General features: G+C 46.2%; 1 protein-coding gene across 2 annotated transcripts in view; it reads right to left on the bottom strand.

The window, feature by feature from the left end:
• MICAL3 (microtubule associated monooxygenase, calponin and LIM domain containing 3) overlaps positions 1 to 9,711 on the bottom strand; it is a 200,002-nt gene that overhangs the window by 120,578 nt on the left and 69,713 nt on the right. The window lies entirely within an intron of this gene.

Below are 9,711 nucleotides of genomic sequence, written 5' to 3'. Positions count from 1 at the left end.
GGGGGGGGGGGGGGGGAGGGGGTAAGGATTCTTGCCATTTTCTTCACTACTGTATCACTATTTCTCAAACAGTTTCAGGCCCACGGCAGGTGCACAATAACTACCACTCAAATGACTGAATGCATAGGTAAGCAAACTTCTCCAGCCTGCCCAGACATCTGGGATCCAGGCAGAATTCTGTTACATATGAGACAGAAGTCATATTAAAAGAAAATGGGTTTTGTGCTTCCAGGCACGTGCCACCAGGTTGGGAGGAGTCACAGAGATCCAGGAATCCTACAAGGGGAACCCAGATGGTTTCTGCCCAAGGGGAAAGATGCTCCTCTGGTCCTCTGGAGACCTTCCCTTTCTCCACGACCATTACCTGCACAGGACCTGCCCAGCAGACCCCCACAGCCCACTTAGGACCTGTTCTTGCCAGCAGGAGAGGAGAGCGGGACAGGAGCTGGGACCTGCAGGCAACTCTGTCTCAACAGCCAAATGGTTTCAGAGTAACTGTCTCCTATAAAGAGAAACTGATTCCTAGAAAAGAGCTGTAGTATCAGGGTCATGAAATGCTACACGACAGCCCCCAGTCCACTTTCTCAGAGAGTTAAGTGAAGGACCCATGATATTTCTGATTCCAAGTAGTGTGTTTTTAGAATCTGCATCAGAAAACCACGAAGCTGTCATGAGCCCAGGGTATCTCAACAGGCAGCACTTCTTCACCGAAGATGGGATGACAAAGAGGACCCAGAGGGTCACAGAGTGTTTCACTATTTACCAGCTTCTGATAAGGTTGTCCAGAGACTAGGTGGAGGGGGAGGCAAATGACACAGAAAGCTAGACACCTGAAACACCAGCTTCAGAAGTGGAAAGGGAAGGGGACGTCAACAACTTTTCTGCACAGCTGGAGGAAAAAAAAGTAACAGCAGTGTGGACTGATGTGGCTACACCTCCACCATCACCTCCAACAGGTGGGACCTCAATTCTGCCCAGCAATCCTTTCACAGAACCCCCTCTTGCTGTTTCAAAGCTGGCTCTGTATCTCACATACCCTGCCCCGTCCCCCCCATTCCACTCTCAAATGACCTCACCTCTCACGTGGGGGAGGCGAGAGAGGCACAGAGGACCCAGCTTCCTGCCCTCCTGCCCTCCTGCCCCCACACCAAACCTCTCCTCCCTCTGTTCTCTGAATCTGGCCCCATCTGACATCGCGTCCTTTTCCCCTTTTTAACCACGTCTAAGTGTACCGTTCAAAGCCATAAGTACGTACATTCACGTCTTGTGCGACCATCACCACTGTCCGTCTGTCCTACGTATTAAACGTCTTCCTCACTACTGGTTTCCTCCCCCTCAGCCTCCCCCCACGCCAGCGTCTCTCATCTGAAAAGCACACGCGCAGACACGCACAGAGCCCTGTCCCAGAGCCCCGCTCGCTGCTCGCCTCTCCCTCTCGCTTGCGTCCGCCATGTCACCCGATGGCCCTTGTCCACCTTCGTCTCCTCCCTCCCCAGGCTGGCTTCTGTCCCATCGCCCCACGGATGCTGACGATGACCTTCCCACTGAGAAAGGCTCACACGCTCCAATCCTTGTCCCACTTGTCCCCTTCTGCAGCTCTTCCTACGACTCTGCACTTCCCCAGCTCTGCGAGGCCCCGTCTCCTGCTTCTCCTCCTGCAACTCTCCTCGCACTTCAGCTCTCCCAGGTGGCTCCAATTCTTCCATCTACCGCTCTTTCATAAAACTGGATGACCCCTAAGTTTTTGTTTCCGACCTTGCTCTTGAGATCCAAATGCTACTAAACACCTCCATCTAGACATCCCAATGGTACCTCAAACCAAGAAGTCCCTAACTAAATATTCCTGTTTCCCTCCCCCAATTCACACCCCCTCATACAGTCACATGCCACCACCATCCATCCACCAATGGAATCCTGGGGTCATCTCAGACCCTTCTTTGTTCCTCACTTGCAATCCAATCTGTTGATTCTAACCTCTTAGGACCTCTACTTTATAAAGTTCATCTCCCCACCATTATCTTGGTGGAATAACCTAAGATTTGTAGCTTGGACTATCACAATAGCCCTTTAATCTTAACTCCCCTCCAATCCATTCTCCACACAGTACCAGCGTGTTCTTCTTTAAGAGCAGATGTGATCAACCTCATTTCAGCCCTCCACTGACTTCAGGAAACAATCCAAATCCTCAGCAAGGTTCAAAGGCCCACCAAGACCTAGCACCAGCCTCATTTTCTACACTTCCCAACACAAACCATTTTCTGTGGTCACACCTGCAGTCTCTGGGACACACCAGGCTCTCATGAGCCTTCTCGCTTTTGCTCGTGTGGTTCCCTGTGGACTCGTATGCCCCTCCTCCCTTGCCCACTTGAGACGCCTACTCATCATCCCAGACTTCACTGAAACGACCCCAGTTACCCTGACCCCAGGCAAAGCTAATAACTTTTACCTCTGTGTCCCCCTCCTTGGTGTGTTCCTCCTTTTCAACACTTATCATGTGCTCTGGAATTATGCCTATGTCTGTCTACCTATTACCTATCTGGTTCTAGTTAGAAGATAGAGGAATTCATGTTTAACTTGCATTTAGTACAGATGCTAGTAGAAAAATTGGTACTAAGCATAGCAGGTGCCAGGAAAGAAGGAGAAAGATAAATGAAAGGTTTATCTGGGCCACAATGTGTATGCCACATAAAAAAGGAGAAAAGGTGTTTGCGTGGCGATTAGTTTATTAACTTGTTGTCCATTTAGGGTGAGAGAAGCACAAGGAAGGGGCCACAGCTGGGCTCCCTGAGGCATATCTGGGTAGTCCCTGATTAGGATCTGCGCCTTCCTGGAAGGTCATGGCTCCTGAAGAGAAAGTCAGTAACAATCAAATGGCGAGGCAGACTTGCTTTGTAACACTGCAGTCCAGCTGGGTAGAGAGGAATTTGGGATGAAGGCAGGAAAAATATGTTGCCTCATTTCCAATCAGCTAAATTATTTTGGGAAGAAAGCAGCAGAAAGAGGATAAAGAAGCAGAGAGTATACAGACAACTGAAGTCATTACTTAACCACAGGTTGCAACCTCCCCTCCTACTTCAAACAGAACTGTTGAGAAAGGTCAAACTGTGAGATTTTAGTTTCACCAAAATTCCCTGCCAACACCCTATAACCTGGGAGTCAACATAGCAATAAAATTGGCCACACAGGCAAGGAGGAAATAAGAGTCACGGGATCCGCATAAACCACAAACTGGACCACTAGCCTCTGGGTCCTGGAGAACCCAATCTTCTCCTTTTACACCCTCTCACCAGAAACGGAAATGGGCAGCTTATTCCTGGTAAATATTCCAACCACGCTAGGTGCTGGACACTCTGGGCAGAGCAGGGGGAGAGGAGCCAGGTGAAAGACACAGACTGTGCCAAATTCCTGACATCCGAACCTCTGCAGGACTTGGCCAAGAAGCCATAAATACTTACAGCAGGGCTTCTGGCTGCCGAGAGAGAGCATCACTGGGTGGGAGAAATGGTGTGTGCTTTGGACTGGAGGGGACGTGTTTCTAAACAACATTACTGAGGTATAACTTGCATACAATGAGAACCACCTGTTTTAAGTGTACAAATCAGTGCTTTTTAGTAAATTTGCCAAGTTGTGTAACCATCACCACAATCTAACCTTAGAACATTTCTATCATCTTAGAGGTGATTTTTAATAACTCCCAAAACCTGAAGATGATACAGTCTAGTCAGGTTTACAAGGCTGATGGATGTGAAGGAAGATGTTAATATCTGTTTTCTTTTGGTGCCAATTCAGCACCATGAAGGGAACTCAGAGCAGGTGAAAGAAAGGGGAGTCACAGCATCCTGCTTCTGTATGACAGGAACTCAACTGGGTTTGGCTTGGAGACCTGGAAAACTAAACAATTTTCTTTAAGTGACTATTGCTAAGAATAGTACTTCCCAAACTAAAATGAAGAATCCCTTACTCGGTTTATGTTTTCCCGGCACCCCTCCTCCAGCAATGTCTGAGTAGTACTATTGCACAAACCTCTTTTCCCCATGATAGATTCTCAGTACGAGAGCCAAGTAATCAAACATATTTCAGTTAAACCCCGAGATAGCCATCGTCCCCTCCTCCTGACAGCTGTATGCTTTCAAAATCCCAGCATAAAGCAATGGGTTATGAATCCCAAACTCAATAATTTTCTAAATCACTGATCAAAGATATCAAATAAAATTTATGAGAAAATGCTTTGGCCTTTAAAACATAAAAGACAGACGTCTTACTTGATAGTACTCATGGGACTGAAGTGTTTTACAGATGTCTTGGGATTGATCTTGGCCAAAGCTCTCTATTTTTCTATGTAGAATGTAAGTGAAAGAAGCAATGAAGGGATAGTGGAACCAAAACTTTAGAAATGTTTGGAAGACCAAGGGCTACAACTTCCCAATACACAACCAAACTGCTTAGGAATGAATGCCCTTCCCTGAGCCCATGCACCATACTCACCTTCAGCACTCCGGGACGTCTGCACCTTCCTGTGGAGAGCCTGGCTTGGAAAAGGAATGGCCCAAAGGAAAAGCACAAATCCATTAAGAGCAACCAAAAGCCAATTGGGTAAAGGACAAAGGGTAATACAACTGCTCTGAATTCTCATGCCACACTATTAAATGATGAGGGCGCCCAGAGTTCTGTCCTTGACCCTCTTTATTTTTACTTCATTCTAGCACCATCTTTGTAACTCTTTCCTGGACATCTCCATCAGAACACGGAGACATCAAGTGAGGTTACTACAAACTGAACTCTTTGCCTTCTCTTCCAACTGCAGCCCTTCTCCTGAATGCAATCCTCATGAAACTGCCATCCACCCACGCAGAATTCTGGTGTCGCCTCCACACCTCCCTTGCTTCCCACTGCTGGGGCAGGGTGTAGCGGGGACCACACTGTGCCACGCTTTGTGGGAAGCAGGACAGCACAGGATACATTTCCATTTGTTCTTCCTAAATTTCTCTCCTTTTATTCCCTCCTTTCTTGAGCTTCCTTATCTCTACCTGGACTCTTGCAACAGTATCCTAAATGTAGACTTTTCTTCTAGGTACTTGTGGTTTGTTTGTCTCTTTTCTTGTGGTAAGATATACATAACATAAAAGTTACCATTTTAACCATTTTTTAACTAATTCAATGGCATAAATCCGTTCACAATGTTGTATAACCATCACTGCTATCTATGAAGGTACTTCAAACATTCATGGGATGATTCGTATTATCTTTTTTTTTTTGTCCTTTTTTGAGACTGGCGGCACCGCACTCAGCCAGTGAGCGCTGTGAGCGCACCGGTCATCCCTATATAGGATCCGAACCCGCGGCGGGAGCACTGCTGTGCTCCCAGCGCCGCACTCTCCCGAGTGCGCCACAGGCTCGGCCCCGTATTATCTTTTAATTAGATTTTTCCATGAACTTTTAAAAGTATCCTTGTATTTCCAGAATTTTTTCATCATGTACAACAAAAACTCCGTACTCACTGAACAATAACTCCTCATTTCCCTCTAGTCCCTGGTCATCTCTATCTGACTTTCTGTCTCTATGAATTTGCCTATTCTAGATACCTCATATACGTGGAAGCACATAACATTTGTCCTTTTGGGTCTGGCCTATTTCACTTAGTGCAGTGTTATCAAGGTTCACCTGCACTGTAACACGTATCAGAACTTCACTCCTCTTAGGGCTTGGTAACACCACACTGCAGTACACACTGCTCTGCATCCATCATCTTCCACGGACAGCTGGGCTGCTTCTGCCTTTTGGCCCTAGTGAATGCTGAGGCCGTGAACAGGTGTGCACAAGCAGCCCTCCTCAAGCCTGAAGCTGCAGATCATGTACTGTATTTCTTCCAAAGCAGCCTTTCTGAATAAATGCAGGTAAGTCGCTGCCCTGTCCACACACTTTGAAAGACAGCACTACACTGACAGGCTGAACTTCTTGGCCGCCAGCCTGTGATAGGAGAGCAGACCCTGCTCCCCTGTACCCCCTCGCCTCCACACCCGGCATGCACCACTTGCTCCAGCCATCCATGTCTGTCTGCTGCTCCAGGAACACACTATGCTCTTTCCTGCACATCTTGTTTTCCCAGCCTAGTGTCAGCCACATTTCCCCTACCTGTGCACACACATCTCTAAACCTCTGCTCATACCTCAACCTCCTTAAATCTCTGAACTAAAGTAGATGATGAATAGGAACCCACTTGCTGGTAAGGGCCTAGTGTCACATCTTCTCTGAACCCTTCCCTGAAAGACTTTGCTCTTTCCTTCTTCCTGGGTACAGACAGATCTCTCCTCTGCTGCCCAAGCACCTCCTACTACACTCTGGGCTCCTAGAGGACCCAGGTTTCTCTCAGTCAGGTTTCTATCCCAGCATTTAGCAGAACACCAGACCCACAACACACGTTCAGATCCTTATGGAATGAATTAAAGTTCCAGTTTATATGTGCATACTTTCAGTACTCAGGATAAACTGTGGGTTGTTTTTCTTTAACATGTCTTTACATAGTTTATTACATGCCACATAGTACGGTGAACATACTCATCCACTTGCAATAACGCTACCCCAATGCAAGGAATAATTAGCACTGTCAGAAACATCTGCTATACATATGTTGTCACATAGAGTGTTACATACACCCAGTGTGGTGAACACATTCATTCACTGAAATAAGACTCTCTGACTCACATGTGCAAGTAGCATTTAAGAAACACCTTTTATAAATGAGACTTAATAGAATGTAGTACATGCACAATACTTTGGTGAACACATTTGCTTACTGAAATGATACTGTCCTGATGCAATGAATAACTAGAACTCTGAGAAAGATATTTATACATGCGGCTTTCCATACTACAGTACCACCCCGACGCAACAAACGACTGGCACTCTTAGAACTTCTTTTGATAAGTTGTGTTTTCAAAAAGCAGTAGAAATACTTGTGGGACCAATATTTTGTTTTTAAAATCAAGTGTAAGTTGGGTTGTTAACTTCCAATCCTACGCAGAATTAAACCTGAGAAAGGAGCAATAAATAACCACATTTTTTTCAAATGCTTCCCTCTACAAACATGCCTAAAGCCCCGTCTGCTCTCTGCTTCAGAAGGAACACACTCTTTAAAACCTAATGTCTACATGTCACCGAGAAAATTCTCATATTCAGTAAACATAAAAAATGTGTACAAACCAATAAGGAAAAAAGACACCAAATGAAATATGTGCAAAAGATTTGACCAGGCACGTCATAAAAAAGGACATTCAAATTGCGAAAAACTATGAACAGGTGCTTGATATATTACTCATCAAGAAAATGTTGATTAAAACCACAGTGACCTAATATAACACACCCCCAGAATGACTAAAATTAAAGACTGATGACACCTAGAGTGGGCAACGATAGGAACAACTGGAGTGCTCAGACACTGACCATGTAAACTGGTACAACCACTTTGGAAAACCAGAGATGGTTCTTGAAGCTAAACATACATCTACACTAAAACTCAGCAATGCTATCCTTCAGGACAAAAATGAATGTCTGTGTTAAAAGACAAGTACAAGAATGTTCACGAAAGCCTTATTCATAATACTCCAAAATAGGAAACTATCCAAATGACCACCAACAACATGATAACTAGGTTGCAGCGACAGTCACACAACAGAGTCCTTTGCGGCAGTAAGAAGGAATGAACTACTGCAACATACAGCAACACAGATGAAACTCAAAGATTAGTGTACAGCAAAAGGCGGCAGACACACAAAAAGCACACACTGCATGACTCCATCATATGAGCATCAAGAACAAACAACTCAGATCTACGGTGCAGAAGTCAGTCAGGACAGGGGTTACCTGGGCGGGGCAGGGCGGAGGTGGGGAGACTTTGGAATCCTGATCTGGATGGTAGTGCTGCTTCACCTTGGTTAAGCTGGTAACCGAGCATCCCCAGTTAGAGTTCTGAGTTAGAACGAGACATAAGGAGAACTTCCATAAAATATGGAAGGCAGAATTGAAAGCAGTGGCCATTACTCTCTGAAGGTCTTCACAGTCAAACATGATGGACAGAGATGTCGCTGCCTGGCAGGTTTCAGCTTGTCCTCCTTCTCCTCTATACTGCATCCAGCTCTTCTTCCTCGTGGCTGACCCTGGTGACCAACAACAGCCCAGGCCCCCACCAGACCTTGGCTGTGGACCCACTGTACGGTAGCCTCCCATAGCAACGGCTGTGCACATAGCTCTCCAGGAGCGCCCTTTGGTGGCCTCGCTCCAGCAACACACATGCGTGGCTTCTAAGCTTTCCCTGTAAGCTCTTACTTGTCCACCCACACCAGTGCTTCAGGTGGACCGCCTAACGGCTGCTCTCTGACCTCCTGACCTCCCCATCTGGATGTCTACTTCCCTAACTCCTCCCACAATTGTTTAAGGTCTAATACCTTTAATAAGTCCCTTATCCCTAAAATTTCAGTGGATCAGCTCCCCTGACTAAATCCTGTTGGACACACAGATGTTTACAAATACAAAAATTTGAGTTATACACTCAAGATCTGTGCACTTTATGGAACATGTTATGCTCCCATTAAGAAGAAAAGGTAAACAAAAAACAAGTGTTCTGAGAGAACAGCAATCTGAGGGATGCCCAGCAGCATACATGAACAGAACCAACACTGTGCCTCACATACTAAGGAAGAACCCAACACAGTACTCACTACTTGGCACAGATCTGGCAGACAGCTGGGAGCCCCATGGCTGTGGCTTCTGACCAGAGCCAGGGTTGTGTGCTTTATAAATAGCAAATAGGATACATGCTCCCTGCCTGGCAAGCTACCAACTCCCTGGAACCAAGTTCTGTAGTCCAGCCTGAGTTTCCCCTGAATGCAAGGTGAGTTTAGGGTCTCTAAATGGGCAGAAAGGACCATGTGGGGGAAGGACAAAGAGGAGTCACAAATCCAGCCAGTGGCACTCAGAACCTGCACTCTGATGGCGCTATGCCATTCTCAGATGTAGATGCTCCTTGGTGTCCCTTGCACAAGAACATACCACTGAGATGCACACCTGAGCATCCCCAAAGCATCAGTTTTCCAGGCAGAAGACCAACTTGTCTTGCCATCTTTCACCACACTCAGCAAATGTCAGGCCCTGTGCTTGGCATTACGTTTACACTGGTGAATGAAAACATAGTGGCTGTACTTAGGGAACTTACTGTCTAGTGGAAAATATAAATAAACAAGCAGGCGAACAAGCATTTAACTGCAAAATATGGGTGCTAGGAAGGAAATGCACAGGTTACAGTGACAGAATAATAAGAGAGGCCCCAAAACAAGTGGGTCATGGAAGCTTTTCTGAGCAGGTAACTTGAAGCAGAGGTCTGAGGGAACAGCACATGTTCAGTCCTGAATCCTTTCGTAGGTTTCCTCTGAGGCGGATTCTTAATGTCACCTTCCTCTAGAAGGGTGGAGTGACATCTGTCCATGTATCCCCAACCCTACCATGTATGCAGGTAGCACCCCACCCTTCTCAAAGTACTTTCACATAGACTATGCCTCTTCTCCTCACACAATTCTGAGTATGGAAGGCAGAAGCTAATGCCTCCTCTTGACAGATGAGGAAGAAGAGACAGGAGAGGTGAAATAACTTGTCCCAAGTCACGTGGCAAGCCACCAATGGCATCTGGTTAAAGGGTAAATCTTCCGCATTTACGGCCCT

This window comes from Galeopterus variegatus, unplaced genomic scaffold (assembly GCF_000696425.1).
Source record: "Galeopterus variegatus unplaced genomic scaffold, G_variegatus-3.0.2 Scaffold73, whole genome shotgun sequence".
NCBI lineage: Eukaryota > Metazoa > Chordata > Mammalia > Dermoptera > Cynocephalidae > Galeopterus > Galeopterus variegatus.
The sequence above is the reverse complement of the archived record's forward strand: the minus strand, read 5'-3'. Positions and strand labels throughout refer to the sequence as shown.